The following is a 17,269-nucleotide window of genomic DNA, read 5'->3' on the forward strand; positions in this document are numbered from 1 at the left end:
GAATACCCAGCCAGCTAGATAGTCCAACCAACAACATATGTCAACTTTACTACTAATTGCCTGTTTTAAGCCATACCAGCTGAGTGTCTGCTACCTTACATTTTTACTGGGCTAAACCCAATTAGTTTTATTTTGAGTAACAGTTTGTAAAAGAAATCATTCCGAGTTACTAAATATTTTGGCTGACCAGAATAGAAGTGCAGAAGTGTTACCCTTCATTTTTACTCTTTACGTTGGCAACTTCAAAATAATTTTGAAGGCAAAAATAGAAACATCTTGTTTGAAAACATTGAATTACAGTATTTTTATACTTCCAATATTTTTCTTTTTTTTTTTTTTTTTCATTTTTAAGTTATCAGCCAAGTCAGTGAAGAGCTGTGACTATTGAACAAATGCATTTTTTGGTAAATAAATCATTAGTCAAATTTATGAATCTGAGTCACTCCACTCAAGGCATTGCCTGTCATAATTCTCCAAAATCATTCTTTGCCTAGCAGTATGTCTCAGCCTGATCCATTTGTAAAATACTAAGTGTATATATCTAACCTTGAATCATGCCACTGATTGATGAATGCTCACTAAGATTTTCAGTTTTTACTAGAGTACAGCCCAACATCCCCACTAATATAACTCCCACTGAATTACTCTGAGCAAACAAAAGTGGTCTCTCTGTTTAAAGCATTCATAACACAAGTGCTTATAAAACATCAGAGTAGAAGAAGAAAGTTCCATGATCTGCTTTTTAGTTTAGAATGATTTGTCTTGTTTTGCCAGAAACCTGTAGAAAACATCAGAAATTGAACCAACATCTATTGAGGTCTCTGGCAATGCTTTACTACAAGACAATCCTTCCAGGAAAGAAAGGACAAGCTCCAAATATATGGAAGCTGCTAGGGCAAGGATCGCTGCTGTCTCCAGTCCTGCATGAATGGAATAGTTTTCTCATTATTATTTGCTATGTGCATTGGCATGTTGTCTTTGATTTGAAGCTATTGATCCAGATCAGACTGCAGTAGACACTATACAATCACAGACCAAACAAAAGAGCACTTTCTAAAAAAACCTCACACACTAAGCACTACTGGTACCTCTGCTAACCCATGTGCTTATGACTGCAAGTGAAATCAAGAGTGTAGAATCATGACAGATGTAAGACATCATTATTTTTATAAATAGTGATGGGCTGAGAGGTGCATGAGGATTTGAGTTTTAATATGTTGATGAAGGGTTCTGTGTTCATATTCTCATAAATAGAAGTCTTTGGGAGGCATTTATCAAAACAGAAAATTCTTCCTTTCTCCTACTTGGCCTGTTTTTGTTTTTTTTCTTTGGGAGGTTTTGAGTCTTGACTTGCAATAAAATTTCTGGGAAAAAAAGAGACAAAGGAAGAAAAGATGATTTAAAAAAGAAGAGAAATTACCGGGGAACACTTTGACTTCATGGGAAAAAAGAACGTCTTAAAGAAGATGGTAGAGAAACCATCTGCTTACTGGTGCTTGATTCCTCACTTTGCAAACACCAGTGGGTTTGTAACTGTATTAGCTGGAGTAAGAGATTTCAAATAAAGTTTCCTTAATGTAGGAAGGCATGTTATATGCTTGAAATCGTCACTGGAATTTTCTCAGAACAGATTGCACTGCCATTTGCTTTGAATTATTGATTTTTTATTTTTCTGGGGGAGAGTGTGATAAACTAAAAATGACATCCTGAGGTTTCTTGCAGGTTCTCTTTTTGTTGTTTCAGTCTTTGCTGGTAACTCTTTCTTTCAGGAGCTCTGTAAGACCATGTGTTTCTCATGGTGTTCTAACACAATTCTTTGTCATGGTGGGAACAGTTGATATCATTCCCATGGCTGAGTTGCTGTCAGGCCTTAACACTAAAGATGGGTAAGAATGAGTTGAAGCTGGGATAGAAAACCTTTGGAGAACACAAAGTTACTGAGAAACAGTGGAAAAGCTGGAAAATGATGGGACTGTTGGCTTTAGCATGAGACAGAGCATCACAGTTCCAATCACTTCCAGCTATTGTTCACATCACCACACTGGCTTGATGGTATGCAAATATTCTTTTCATATTCAGAGTTGGCCAAACATTTCTTGCTTCCTAAGCTCCCTTTGTGATTTAGTTGCAAATAAGAAAGTTCACTCTTTCTGCCCCAGCTTTATGCTTACTATATGATTTCTGACTGCCAGGATGGAAGGTCCACAAGCAGCTCTGGAGCAATGAGAGCTGTTCCTTGTCTTAATGGCTTACTGGGAGAGGATTTTTCTATCAACAAGTTGGAGTTGTAGCACAAACACCTTGTAGACGTGCCTCAGCTGTCTCCAGAAGAACTGGTAAAGTGCCCAGGTGAAGTATCAGGATAAAGGAAACTACATTGTATGTAGATAACACAGACAGGTACCTAGTTCAGGAATCTCTTTTTACTGTATTGATGTGTATTAACTTATGTGATGAACAGTCAAGGTTGAGATCTACTGGTCTTGTGTTGAGTTCCACTGTTAAACTGAGGCTATACCCATTCAGTGACTGAGATTACTTATGGGATGAGAAGTCTCTACTACACATTACAAAAGTTCATCTGCTGGGGACTGGAGTGGACTCTAGTGTAGCCTTCCCAGGTAAATAGCATATTATAGCATGGCCACTAGCATTTTTGTGAAGTTCTGTCGACACTCTCAAGGGAAACAGTCAGTATCATGGAAGAAGTGGAGGTGAGGCTCTCTGGATGCATATGAAGATATTTGAACAGGAGTCTTATGTGTAAAATGAGAATATCTGGATATTCCAGACAAAAGAAACTTGAAATAAGTACTGAAAAATATTACTTTTTGGTAAACCATTATAGTTGGTTTACCAAACACAATATGTTTATGAATCATCTCTTCATAAAATAAAAACCAATTTGGTAAAATCATGAGAAATAGCACTTAACCCTCATATTCTGTGTGGATATTAACAAAATGGTTAACAAAACTGCTCTTACTCATCTAATAAAACTCTTCAGAAAATAAATAATAAATAATGGTTTCCAGAGCTCTGCTGCTAGAGAAAGAAGCAATACTATACTGATATGATAACAGTGTGTAACTGTCCTTTGCCAAGTAAAAATTGTTATGTGATCAGTTTTATGAATCATATTCCATTAGTCTGCTTACAGGAGACCTCAGTTATGCATCTGCTTCTTCTTTCTTTGCAAAATGCAGAATTAAGTTATCGTGACATTTTATTGTGTACAAAATTAGCTCAATTACTAAATCAGAAAGGAATTCCAATAGAAACGGATATAACAATAGTATGGCAAATAAAACCCTTATGGCTTCTTCTTATTGTACTTGGAAAAGGAAGAATGATAAGTCACGTCAAGCAGGACCTGTACTGTTGGCTATTTAGTGGAAAAATATTTGTTTTACATGGTGTTATATGCTGTCTATTCTGCTTATTAAATTTGTTCTTTTTATAATGTTCATCTTTTTATAAAAACTAATTGGAAACGGAGGATTCCAACCTTCCTTTTTCTTTTTCTTTTTTTTTTCCTTTTTTTTTTTTTTTTTTTTCTTTTTTTAAATTATATATTTAGATTTTACATTTCTGGCACAACACTTATATCATGGTTTCTATGGATTAGAAGTTTGAAAGAGGCACTGACTTTTTACTACACACGCACATAATAAATCTCTAGAATGCAGGAACAAGGGTAGTAAGTTATGTTCCTTGCTAACTCGAGGCCCTGACAAGTTAGACATTTAGCTGATGTGCTTAAATTAGAAACAAGGTCATGCTAGGCTTTCTACATAGTTAATTCATACTTCCTGAGGGAGATGCAGCCCACCTATGGAATGAATCACCCACTGGAGTTGCATCACTTTCTTCATTGACTGCAGAGAGACCCTATGGTGACCTTGATCCAAATATAGATTCTTGTGCTTGATACTTGAAGTTAGGTTAAAGGAATCCAGGACTCTCTAGATGGTTAGGTCATTTTAGATTAAATAGGGAAAAAAGGCAAGATGAAATGAAACACGCTGAGTTTAAAGAATTCATACACCAAGGTGTATGGGGTTTTGAAAAAAAAAATAAAAAAAATCAGCACCTTGCAGAAGAACTTCTGTTCCTCATTCTCAGTGTTCCATTTTGGCCTCTGACCTGCTATCCCAAAAAAGAACCCAAGCCAAAAATACCTCCCCCCAGTGAAGTTAAGTGGGTTATTTGCTGAGGGCTGTAAGATAAGACACGTCCTGGATCAAACCAATTGCCCATCTCTGCCAGTACTCTGTCTCCAGCAGGAGCCAGAAATACCTGTAAAGGGGGAGTGTAAGTACTGATACAAACAAAGCATGACATTTTCCAGCAACATTCTTTCAGTTTCTAAAAGCTTGTTGTTTAGGGGCATCCTCTGTATTTAACAATCTTTGATTGCATTTCTCTTATATGAACCTGTCAAATGTCCTTTTTAAGCTGTGTAAGCTGCTGTCACCCACTATTTCCCAGAGCAAGAAATTCTACTGCTTAATGAAAATGTTGTTTTAAGACTCCTTTTAGTTCTCTTTCATTTCATGGTGTTTTCTGTACTGCATCCTCTTCCAGTCATCACAGTGAATTCCTGATGGCCCTTCCCTTCTTCTAAACCTCTGAAAGGTAAGTGGGTAGCTATTTGCTGCAAGCTGACAAGGGGCTGAAAGGAAATGTGCCTCCTTTTCCTCTCTTGCCTGGCTCACACAATTACTCAGCTGGAGGAAGTGGCTAAGATACAAACTAAAGGACTTGTAAACACCAATACTATGAAGGAAGCAAGTCAAATGGAGCATGCTGGTGATGTGCCAAGTACAAGAGATTCAAAGATATGTCAGACCTAAATGGGAGAATTTCAGAGATTATTCTGCAGCTGTAGGAGTTCCTGAAGAGACAAGACAACAGCACTCTCCGAAACTACATCCCCTGCTTCATGAAGAACTTTTAGATTAAAATAAACTTAATTTTGATAGGTTACAGGCTTCTAAGCCAACATTGAGTGCTTAACTTCAGGAATTGATTGATGCAGCTAGTCTGTGATAAGTAAGGAAACTGTATTAGGGAACAGAGATTATGAAGACAATTGTTTTTCAAGATTTAGGCAAAAGACATGGAAGACGATAGATGAGACTTTTAAAGGGATTAGACTAGGCAGGGAAGACCATGTTTTTCCACAAACTTTTCAGACTGGTTTTAGTTCAAGATTCATTTTCAGAAAACAAAGAAATATATATATATATATATATATATATATATATCCATGCTAAATTATTTTTAGTTGTTACAGTTGTCTATCTTACTTGTGTACAAAAAATTAACCAATGGCTGTGAATGATGCATCTAGTAACCTCTTCTGCTCCATTCTGCTACTTGATTATCTCCTGAAATAGGTACAAGTTTACTAAATTGCTGAATCAGGAAGGGAGTAAAAGGAGAAACTAATTCCACACAGCTCTTAGGGGAATGAAGTATCAATGCATTTAAATTGTGTTATCTGCTACATGAGCTTTCTGTGAATCCTCTAGCCATAGCAGTGTTAATGACATGTTGGCAGACACACCTAGCTAGACGGATCAATACGGATAATTTGTTTGCAGATACTGCAATGTTATCTCAGCACTGAAGTACACCGAAGAGATGGTTTCCCTGCAGGAAAGCACTCACTTTCCTTCAGAGAATTAGTGCTCACAGAAACCCCCTCCATGCCATCATGTCTGACTTCTCAGAGCCCACAGAAGTTTGTGACTGCATGTGCTGGAAGCACAGATGAAAACTGCTCTCACAAAATGGCATGATGTATGAATAACCTGAATGACACACTGATGGGACAGCTGAAAGAAAACAAATGTAATTACTGGTTGTTGACTACGGAGTACAGTGACTTCTATCCATCTAGAGATTCTCCTCTGTCCTTCTTTTGTTACCTTTGACTTTTGTCCCCTCAAATGTTCCCCTGTTTCTCCTACCAGTCCCCTCTCTTCCACAGGCACTGACTCTTCTCCTGTTTTCCAACCCCTCTTACCCAGTATCTGAGATTCTCTGTCCCTGACTTTTGGCCAGGGCTCAGTAGGCGTGCTTTGATCCTGAACATAGCAACAACGATTATGAAATGCACTAAAATAACCTTAAGAAGAGAATTTACACTTTGGGACAACAGACTTATTTTTCTTCAGTGCCTTTAAGAGAAGAAATGATCTTTGTGTGCTAAGTTTCCTTGTGAAGAGAATAAGTTCCCAAGGTGTCTAAGATCTCAGTTCAAACCCAAGCTACTGTGACTGCTCTCTTAGGAAAAGGTATTAATATGAAGCAATAATAGGCAGAAATATTTTGACATCAGTTAAAGAACACCACATTTTCTAAGTTTCCAGGTTCTATGCCCCTACATATGTCCCTTATTGTCCTGCCACGTGAAAAGCAGAGAATCTGAAAAGGTACTAAACGATAGAAAGATTCCTGACAAGCACGTCATGCCTTTTTGTCTTGTCCCACCTCCGCCTCCATCTCAAATGCACAGGTTAGTAAGCTTGATTGGGATGCTTTTTCATCACAAATTGTTATTTAGCTGATGAAAGAAAGGATGTTAACAAATGTCAAGGAGATACGTCCACTGTGATGGTGAACTTCTAGCCACCAAGCTGGGAAGTCAAGCCATGAAGACAAGATCAAATCAGCGCATGTACAGCTTAAACAAGGACCAAGGATGAGGCCCGAGCACAATGTGGATCCCAGGATAGAAGGGGAGGTCTCCAGCAAGGTTTCTCACAGTTCTTCCTCCTGATCTAGCTGCTTTCCCAGCAGCCCTACCTAATATCTGCATCACATCAGCCAAACTCCCAGGGTGAGAGAAGAGGTTGCGAAGCTTGGTGGTGTCCCTAGGGTCCTGACACCAAGATGAGGATGGATCCAATGAATTGCTGCTGGTCTGTATGTATTAACCCAGCTTCAGGGGTTAGGATGCTTTTCCAGCTATTTTTTTTATTTTTATTTTTTAATATATTACACACATGGCTGCTATCATTGCTTTGGTATTTTATTTCCCTTTATGGGCACATCTAGCCCCTAAAGCTGTAAGCCAGTCAAAACTACAAGGCTGCTGCAATAATATTTTGAAGATGGACATGTAAGTAATGTCTGAAAGCTCATGTATCCAATAGACAGAGATCATTCATACTTTTGTTATTATCTTGGTCCTGTGCTCCTATTGATTTCTTTCTGCTTTGCAAAAGCTTGTTAATTTTCTAGTTGACTTCCCTGTTGCCACAACTATTTTCTCTGATCGAGCATCTGTAATGCTCTGGATGGCAACAGATCCAAGCAATAGACACATGGGAAATAGATTAAAAAAAAATAAATCCAAAAGCTTTATGGAGGAAAATCAACTTTCTAGTGCAAACTGAAGAAATAAACTCCCTCAACATGTAGAACATCCACAACCAGATATGTCTTGCTGAAAGGTTAAAATGTACTGTTATGGAAAATTAAGATACCTTGGTGGAAAAAAACAAAACAAAACAGAGGAACTTTGATTTAGCTGATGTTGTAGACTGTTTCCAGATATGTAGCAATCTTTGGCTAATAGCGGTATGGATTCCAAAAAGTACATGCATGTCAAGCTGAATTTCTCTTTTACAGATAGGCATTAGTTGAAAACATAGGCATTTCTCAGCTGATTAAGGCTGAAAGATCTGATTGCTTTAAACAGACCTTTTGAATAGGATAGCAGCGCTCTATAACAAGAAAAGGTAAATTATTAACATCATCTGAAGGTTTCTGGTAGAACGGAAGAATCATTTCAGTTCTCAGAACATGAGGGCTTAGTGGGTGTAAGCACACCAGTGTAGTGAGGTCAATTATCCCAAAATTGCCAGGAGCTTAAGGCAATCCAGCTGAGAAGCTTTCATCAGTGTGTGCGAGGGCTCTATATTAAGATCTTGAAAGTGAGGAAAGCCTGGAGGACATCACCACAAGAAACTCCACATCATGCCTTACACTTCTTTCCTTAATAGATACTTGGATGGTTTAAGGAATCATTTTTGGACAGTGATAATGAGGAAAGTCCTAATAGCGTGATTGCTGACTAAAGCAGGGAAGTCATGCTATCTGTGTTTGAACTTCAATTTAATATTTCTGTTAAACAGTGTTGTCAGAAGGCTGGTTAGAAACTAATATAGATAGAATGAAGTCCTAGCAAAGAGCCTGAAAATGCTTTTGGGCTCCTTTTTTTCCACATCCAAATCAAGTTGGATTTGTTAAAAATTCTGACAGACATTCACCAATTATTTGAACCTTAGCATGAAACCCAGTGATCTCAGTGTGATATATTGGGCGTATATAAGGAAAAGGAGACTTACCCACCATCTATAAACTTTTGGATTTGAGCCTGTGCTTAGCTCCAGCATCCAGATCTTGTATTCTCACAAGCATCTCACACGATGAGATAAAGAGTCTGTCAGTTTCATTACCCTTAGAAGCATTAAGCCATCATCATGTTATTTCTTTTGATTTGCTTCTGAGGGAAAAGCTTGGTGAGTTCATTTAGACAGCAGACATTACAGAGTCACTCAATAGGACATACATTAACAGCATATACTGATAATACCCCATGGTACATATATCTGACTCTCCAACTCAAGAATTCAGTCCTATTATCATCTCATTCTGAAAATGAATGAATATTTGAGTCTGAAATTAAGTGGAAAAAATGTGAATTGTTGGAAATCTCCCAGCAGCCATGTAATGGAGAATCTCTCTCCAATGAACCTCCACAGGGAAATGAATGCAATTAAGGACCAAGGTAATGAACTGCCAAGAAATTTTAACTTGCCAGAGAAGACTTATTTAAACCCTGAGTTTCCCCACTGAGGCTAACAGGGAGTGCCATCTCTTCCTGTGCTACTGCAGAAAGATTTTAAGTATGAAAATGAAGATGCTGTATAAATATATCTACATTTTTTTTTGCCTCCCTGTGTATACCATTCTAACTCATCAAACAGGAATTTATAGCATTTGTTGGGGTCTCCTGTGTGATTCTGGTTAGCACCCTGTCCATTATTTGAAGAAATCAAATAGTATTATGGGTAAAGTGGCGAATGTATTCTCCCTTTCCCAATACCGAACAGTGTTCTGACTTAATGTCTTTACTATTGTGTAGATAATTAAAGCTAAGAAGCTCAGTCAGATACTCTTGAACTGCCACAGGTCCCAGAGTGCCCTACAACTTCTCTCACGTATACTTTGCTAATGAAGAACTTGATGTGCCTGCTTTATGAAAGCAGGTTTTGACACAGAAGGATCCCTGTGACAGAGTGTATATTGTAATAGAAAAGGTTTTTTTTTTAATGGCTTGTAGAATTCTTCATACAACAAATATTAATATCAGACACTATCCAGTTTGAGCTAGGCAAAAGCCTTTTTCACTTGGGAGCGTTACAGCAATGAAAATAGGTCTGTCCAGCAGCCTGGCAGCTGAAGGAACAGAGAGAGACTCAAGAATTAAAGCCATCTTCAGTAGCCAAACTTCTGTTGTGAATCACATTCACTTGTTCATTTGCCAAAATATATTAAGTCAGACCATGATGAGTTTGGTCTTTGACAGCTGCAGAGATCATGCCTGCATCAAGTTCATGAGTTTACAGAAAACCAGGAAAGAAGGCTGAGCCCAGAATAGAAAAAGGGTACTTGGATTTTCTGAAGGAACAGCCAAAGAGTGAAGAGCTTTCCACCCCAGAGAGCAATAAGACAAGCTCAGAAACACTTGGAACATGCAGCTAGATACAATTGTTTAAGAACCACTGAGGCTGCTGAAGGAATTTCAGTCCTCCATTTCTACCCCATGCCCTCAGTTCACTCCTTTCCCTATTATGCATGTTGCCTCTTATTTTATAACTAACAGTCTAATGTGTTATGTCTAGGCTGTATTGTCTGGTCGTGCATTGTTTGCAGCTTTGACAAGTTTTAAAATTGCCTAATTACATAGCTCTATTTGAGATACTGGGAAGCATGCAGCATTTAGAAACATTAAATATATGGCACTTTTAACTTGGTTTTCTGACTTTGTAGAAAAAAATAAGTAAAATGGCTGCCCCAAAAGGGTCAGAATATAAATTATCTGAAGAGAATTGTGGTAAAACTTTCTAATCACATTAAGAACTTAGTGTTTGCTTTACACTGTAGTCACCAGGAGCCACTTTACTTCCACTGCACATAATTGTGAGCAGAGAGCAGCAGCATAAGTGCGCAGCGTGGCAGAGGCTGGTGCTGGAGCAGGGGCAGGCACTGCTCTGCTTCTGTAGGAGGAGGTCTGCTGAACCATACAGAGAAGGAGCTACATCTCACAGTTGCAAGAGTAGTTTCAAGGGCAAAATAAAAAGACAAGAAGATATATGTGCCTGGAAGCAATGGGATGGGTGCCAGGTAGAGACTTGAGTCTAAAGACAATAGTGTCTAAAGACAATCACAAGACAAAAGATTGCTTAAAGACAATCTTGCAGGAAAGCTCACGAAAAACAGAAGTTTTTGGGAAGATACAGTGCTCTGGAAGCTGTGAAAGTGAATAAAGGGAAGACAGTGTGACTGCATCAGTAGAGCACAAAGTATAACATACAAAGACCTTGTGTAAAAATAGATGAGTTAAGGAAACAAAAATAGAGTCAATGACTTGGATGAAAGATGCAGTCAGTCCAAAGTGTAAAGTTAAAGAATGCATAGATGATTTTGCCAACTCAAAGTATTGTAAGGTTGAATACCATAAATTTGATATTTTAAAAAAATCTATTTTTCTATGTATTTCAAGATACATATACAGTAAGAAAAAGATCATTGTCAAATTAACCATGAAACTATAATCTAGAGCAGCAGCTGCTATGTTTTCTGTCCTGTAAAACTTCTCAACCATCTGAATTCCTTGTGGGCCACTATCTGAGTAGAAAGCATATCTTGTCTAAAACTTATATTGTTTCCTAGACCAATTGCCATTGTTTCATGGACCAGCTGTTTGAGAAATAAACCATTTCAGAGGCTCCAGAGATCTTAAGTCTGAAGAAAGAAACAGCAGAAGGAGCTGGGCAGTATCTTTGGACAAGGAAAAGAGAAGATCTGAGACTGGAAACACGGGGAATCGAAGATGAAGGCAGAACAGCGGGATATTCTGAACCAGGAGGCTTAAAATGTGGATGCAGGACAAGAGATGGTGGATGTGGAAAGGGTTTACCTCAAAGACAGGCAGGTAAAATGGGGCAGGAACAGCTCAAAATAAGGAGGGCTTTGTCTCAGGAGACTATACTGATCTGAATCTCATTAATCTCCTGATGCCAACAAACTTATTATGTCTACTGATGGAGTAATCTGGAATTGGTCTACACAAAGGTTAACCATCTTTGTTACTACTGTCAGTGGTAGCTGACAGCTGTCCTAGCTCAAGTAGTGTAAGATATGAAGTTTGACTGAAGATTTCCATCTTTGGTAATGGAGCACACTGAGTCAGTAGCTATATATCTGATTATTCTGCTGATCCTGTTCTTCAGTATTTTCATTTTGATATTTTTACTGAAGCTATAATCACCAAGGCAGGTTTCAAGAAAGTACTCACAGTAAGTCCAAGATAGCCTTCCAACTTTTTCCCCTTAAAATATCAAGACACTGAGATGCTTGCGTTAGTGTTATACTGAGAATATCATGCTCACACTGTGCAGGGAATGACAGCCCTGAGAGGACACCAGCTGGCAGACAGATTTGCGCTTGGTATCTCTAGCATGAGTTGTGGGTCTGGCTTGTGCTCTGCATCTGTCACAGTTTTTCTGCTTTCCTGGTCTGTGTTATTGCTTAAGTTTCCTTTCGAGTGCTCAGAGAAAGCTGCAGGTGGAGACAACAGAGAAAAGACTGCCACAGACTGTACTTCATGTACTGCAGAAAAATTCATTAGGATCTAGCACTGTGAAATAAGAAACCTAGTACTGCCCTGGAGTACAGTAATGAAAAAATTAGTATGTACAACATTAACTGCTAATAGATGTGTAAATCATTTCAGAATAAATGACTGTCAGACCCCACATCACTGCTAATTTTCCTTTAGCTTAGTGTCCCCATGCTTCTACTGAATTTCTGACCGGGCGGTGCGCAGACAGCAGCAGTGTTACTGTAGCTGTAATTATCTTCAGCTAGATAAAGATTGTCCACCAACTAGATAAAGTCGGTAAGGAGTGGTAATATTATAGTAACTGATACAGCTGGGCATAAAGAAGCATGGACAAAACCACAGGTGCTCTTTATTATTATTTTTCATGTATATGTCTCTCGTTGATGTAAATCTATGATTTTCAGAGAAGACGCTAGGAATTGGTCTGAGATTTTCCTTTCTTGCTGCCTTTTGAAGATATTCATCAGAATGACATACACATGAGAAAACTATATCACGACTTCTGGTTAGGAAATCAAAACTCTGTTGACTAAAGTATAAACATACGCCACAGAGACGAATTAATCTTTACACAATTTCTGAACGTACAAATAGTTGGAGCTACAATCCTAGAACTGATTTTCTTATTTAATCAGAACCAACATAAAGACTATTCTCCTCTGAAGCCATAAATTTACGGGAGCATAAATTTCCTAGACACAATTGAGACCCTACCAGAACACACTGGCTAGACAATACAAGGCTATTTGTTCTGACTGAATTAAAAAATTCCCTTGTTTGTGTATTCATAAATTGAACTGAAGAGCTAGACTCTTATGTTAAGAATGTAACTGCAGATGTGAGGAGCCTAAGTTACATATGGAAGGACAAAAACTTGAGTTCAAATATCCCATATTGATTAAATTCATCTGCTTACTCTCCAAAAAATCCCAACTCATTTGGGAAGACAAATGCATGGGTTAAGTCTCACTGAGGAATAAAGTTAGTTTCATGCAAGGAAATTTATTAGCAAAATTAATAGCAAGACCAAGAATTCAGGTTGATGTACAGCAGTGCAGCTGTAGAGTTACGCTGGCTATTCAATATGTGTGCCAGCAGAGTTCTAGCTCCAAATAAATAAACATAATATAGGCTTTGCCTGCAAAAGAAAGCAGCAGTGGTTTCACTAGGGTTGTTTCTTTAAATCAGTTTCATTAAACATGATGCAAATCTACATGTGCACACAGTTAAATTGATTTACAACTGGCTTATGTTTATTTAGCTTAATTCAAAGGATGGAATTTTATATGGCGACTATAAATTGATTTAAGTGCATCTACACATGGCTACAATGTTTCAGTAGACTTAAACCAGACTTCACTTAAGCTGCTTTTACAACACTTCAAGTAGCAGGTTAGATGTTATGGAGTAAACAAACACACTGGTAAGTGAGGGCTGCATTTCCAAGAACAGGACATTTACATCAGCCCGAGTTCTTCTTAATGGTCTTGTCAGTGGTTAGACTTGATTATCTTAAAGGTCTTTTCTAAACAAAATTACCTTATGTTTCTATTTGTACAAAACTACCAAGGATTAATTTAGAGGCTAACTTGAAAGTTTCCTTTATTGATCCACAACCAAGCTGTGGGGTGTGGTTGACATGCCAGAGGAAGGGACACCATCCAGAGGGATTCAGGATTTAGTAATGAAACTCATGAAGTTCAACAAACTCAAGCTTGAGGTCTTGTACCTGGGTCAAAGCAACATCCATTACCAATACAAGCTGGTAAGAATGTGGTGGGGGACCGTGTTAAAAGACCTTGCACAAGTCCAGGTAGATGACATTGGTAGCCTCCCCTTCGTCCACTGATTTCATAAAATCACGACATATAACTATCGTATTAGAAGCTGGTACTACTTTTAAAAAGATTTAATATCTTCCAGAGATCCTTTATTTGGTCTTTATTTACTTATTTCTTACACCTATATACAGCATCCTTCCATTCCCATAGTGACTTTTAGTTTGTATCTACTGAAAAGCCATATTCAATATTCAGCAGCACAGAACATTTTTTGCATAAGAAATTTAAAACCTACCATTTTTATTACCACAATGATTTTCTACAATGCACAGAAAGAAAAAAAAAAAAAAAAAAAAAAGAGAGAATTTGATGCAATACTGATTACCTTTTTTTCATTGATATGTTCAAGTCATGCTCCTGAAGCAGTTATTTTGTTGCACTCCCAGTGGAGGATCTAGGCCATGTAGCATGGAGCAGAGGAGATTACTGATTTTCATCTGCTTGCAATCCTCCAGCTAAATTGCCAATCCTCATTTCACATCTAAACATATGGGGAAAAAAAACACAGAAGAGAAAGGGTAGTTTTTATATTATCATTTTTGGCAAGTTTTTAAAATTACTTTTTCACTAAAAAGTTTCCTGCAATGTGACAGATGCAAAAAGACAAAGTAAATAATGCTTACTTGGACTAAATACTCACTTGTCCATGTATGTGAGAATGAGATACAGTGACTACTCATTGCAGTGGTGTCATCAGAAAAAGCCAGCAAGCATTCAACCCTTTTGAAAAAGCAGACATTTATTTCAGAGTCTAAATCTGCACTTGGGAGCTGGAATTCAGGCATATTTCTTGGTGCCATGCCTGCTAGCCTCTGAGATGCAAAACCCCAGAGCGGTGATCCAAATAAAATCTTAATGTTTTATCCTGCTGAAGGCAGAGGAGTTTTTAACTCTTCCAGTGTTTCAAGATTTCATCCTCTATTTTTTCTGTGTTTAGTTTAATGCTTAGCACACCTTCAGCAGTTAATACACACGGGATTCACTTATTTGATGAGAGTGGGACTGTGGTAATTGTGATTTCCTCATTTATCAGCTTTAACAATAATTGTTTGCTTGTTTGTTTTGTTATCTTCCTGTCATAACTAGTGAAGAAAACACCACTAATTTTCAATAATTTTATAGTTGAAAAAAATCTTAATTTTGATATTGTTCTTTAGTGACTGTATAGTTGGAATAATACAAATATAGTTGTAATTACAGAGTAAATGGATAGTCAGAGGGTATCTAAGGAAAATCTCACCAACACTGAGGCCTTTGGTCAAGATGGACACTCACCATACCACAAAAACTCCACACAAGAACAGCCTCCAGAAAGAGAGGCTACCTTAGTGGTGGTCAGCCCTTACATGGGACCTAGGAGAGGTAGAGACAAGTTCCACCCCTTCTGGAAGCACAGCTGAATTACCTTCACCTCTGCTCCCGCAGCTGACTTGTTGCTTGCCTCAGATGGTTAATCAGAGGTTCAGGCAGTTCAACAGTGTCCCTTAGAGTGACCATTGTATGAGGTTAGAAATGAGGGATGAGGGACTTTTCTAAGGGAATCAGGAAAGTCAGCGCTACTGGGAAATATTCAGGTTCCTTTCTCTGGGAATTTTTATACGTCACATCTCTTAACATTTTACACAGTATAATGCATGTCACAAGGCTAAACATTTTTATGAGCCTCAGAGGTAAGTCATCTTTCATAGTCACGGTTAAATGATACGTGGAAAATGACTGATCTCTGAGGCAAAGAAATTTCCACTTACAAAAGTAGAATTTTAACAAGACGAGTTCCCTCCTAGCACAATTCTTGGAAAGACTACTTGCGTCATTACCAGTCCCCTAAGCTAATGACTTCTGCACCAAAGAGGCTGGTGCTCGAACAGATGGCAATACAGACCTGCATTCAGTGGCCAACCAAGGCACGATGGCACTGCTGCTGATGCTCCTTCATGGATCTTTGGTGACCTTTAATCTACTCCAGACCATACACCCAATCACAAAAAGAGCAATATATTTACCATGTATTCAGAAGAAAAGAAGTCTGTAGTTAGTCTTTGAGCATGACAGGACACTTGGAGTCTGCCTACAGTTAAGAAATGAAATAAAAACCAGTACACTGTAGAGTGGTATACTGATTGTTAGAAGAGCCATCAGAAAGGAAGGACAACAAATACTGATCAAAGTGGGACAAGTTGGATTTCTGAAAATTTTCTGCAGTGTCCAGTGGAGTAAATACAAAACCAAACATGCAGACAACTTAAATCCTAGTTCCACTTAAGTCATGGCAAAACTGCCGTTAACTTCAGCAAGACCAGAATCACTTTTACAGCAGTCCAATGCTTTGTCACTGTTATGAGATGCCAGCCAATAAAATACTCTGCTGCAATTATCATTAAGATGTGATTGAACCTGGAAATATTTTGCTGTAATCTTTCCCCCTTATGGTCCAATTTCAGAGTATTTCCACTTCCCAGAGAAGCACACATCTTTAACCTGATTCAGATCACAGAATCAAAGTTTGTCAGGGATTGGAAAGGACCTCCAAAGATCATCTAGTCCAATTTCCCTGCTGGAGCATGAACACCTAGATTAGGTCACACAGGAACATGTTCAGGAAGGTTTCAAATGTCTCCAGAGAAGGAGACCTCACTGTTCTATCAACCTCACCTCACCATAAAGAAGTTTTTTCTCATATTTATGTGGAACCTCCTGTGTTCCAGCTTGAACTCATTGCTCCTTGTCTTAATGGTCTCTGACCATGGCTTGACCAAAGGGAAGTCTTCCATTCCCCACACTCTCTCTCTTACCATTAGGGTCTGGGGTTCCCAATGAGAAATCTTTGTAGTACAGACTAAAGTAAAGAAGGTGTTCAGGATCTCTTCCTTCTCAGTGTCCCCTGTTTACCAGGGCAACCCCCTCATCTAGAAATGGAACACTGCTCAATATTAGGCTCAATTCTGTAAAGCATAGTTACGATAGTTACAGGATGAATGTTTATCTCATTTCAGAATTTACATGATGTCAACACCTGTGTTCATTTATTACAACTAACACTTTAAAATCACAAAATCACCTGACCTCAATCAGGAATTATGGATTTTAGCATCTAAAATGAATGGGTATTAACTGAATGATTGGTTTCTATTGTACAAACAATTTTTACATTCAGGATAATTACAGAGTAACTGGAGCTAGATTGCAAAATAATCATTTTTGTTAGTTGAGCTTAATTAAACTGCAGGATCTGAGGATGTGAGATCAGTTCCTGGAAGGTGTTGGGCTGGGGGTATCATATGGTTGAATGCAACACTAAGGCCCAGTAGTGTTGCTTAGCAACTTCTGAGGGCTGACTTTGGCAGTTGATTACTGTTTGTGTTGTAGATACACCATGGCTTTATTCAGGAAGAGAAAAGGTGGAGCAAATGGTCCTCCAGGAGAAACAACAGCAAAACTGGGACTTGCACTGAACGGCACTGTGAAACAAGGCCTTGTGCAGTAGCTGTTTCTTGACAAGTTC

The 17,269-nt window shown here is 38.3% G+C and overlaps 1 protein-coding gene across 2 annotated transcripts in view; it reads right to left on the reverse strand.

Annotated features, from left to right (window-relative positions):
* SHISAL1 (shisa like 1) overlaps positions 1-17,269 on the reverse strand; it is a 183,895-nt gene that overhangs the window by 92,552 nt on the left and 74,074 nt on the right. Inside the window, exon 2 of one of the 2 annotated variants that reach the window (XM_072357812.1) lies at positions 14,093-14,248. The exons of the other annotated variant lie outside the window; for it this stretch is intronic. The gene's annotated coding sequence lies outside the window, so the exon portion shown is untranslated. The remainder of the gene's footprint in view (positions 1-14,092; positions 14,249-17,269) is intronic. 2 annotated transcript variants of the gene reach the window in all.

The sequence above is a fragment of the Excalfactoria chinensis genome, chromosome 1 (assembly GCF_039878825.1).
Source record: "Excalfactoria chinensis isolate bCotChi1 chromosome 1, bCotChi1.hap2, whole genome shotgun sequence".
Lineage (NCBI taxonomy): Eukaryota > Metazoa > Chordata > Aves > Galliformes > Phasianidae > Excalfactoria > Excalfactoria chinensis.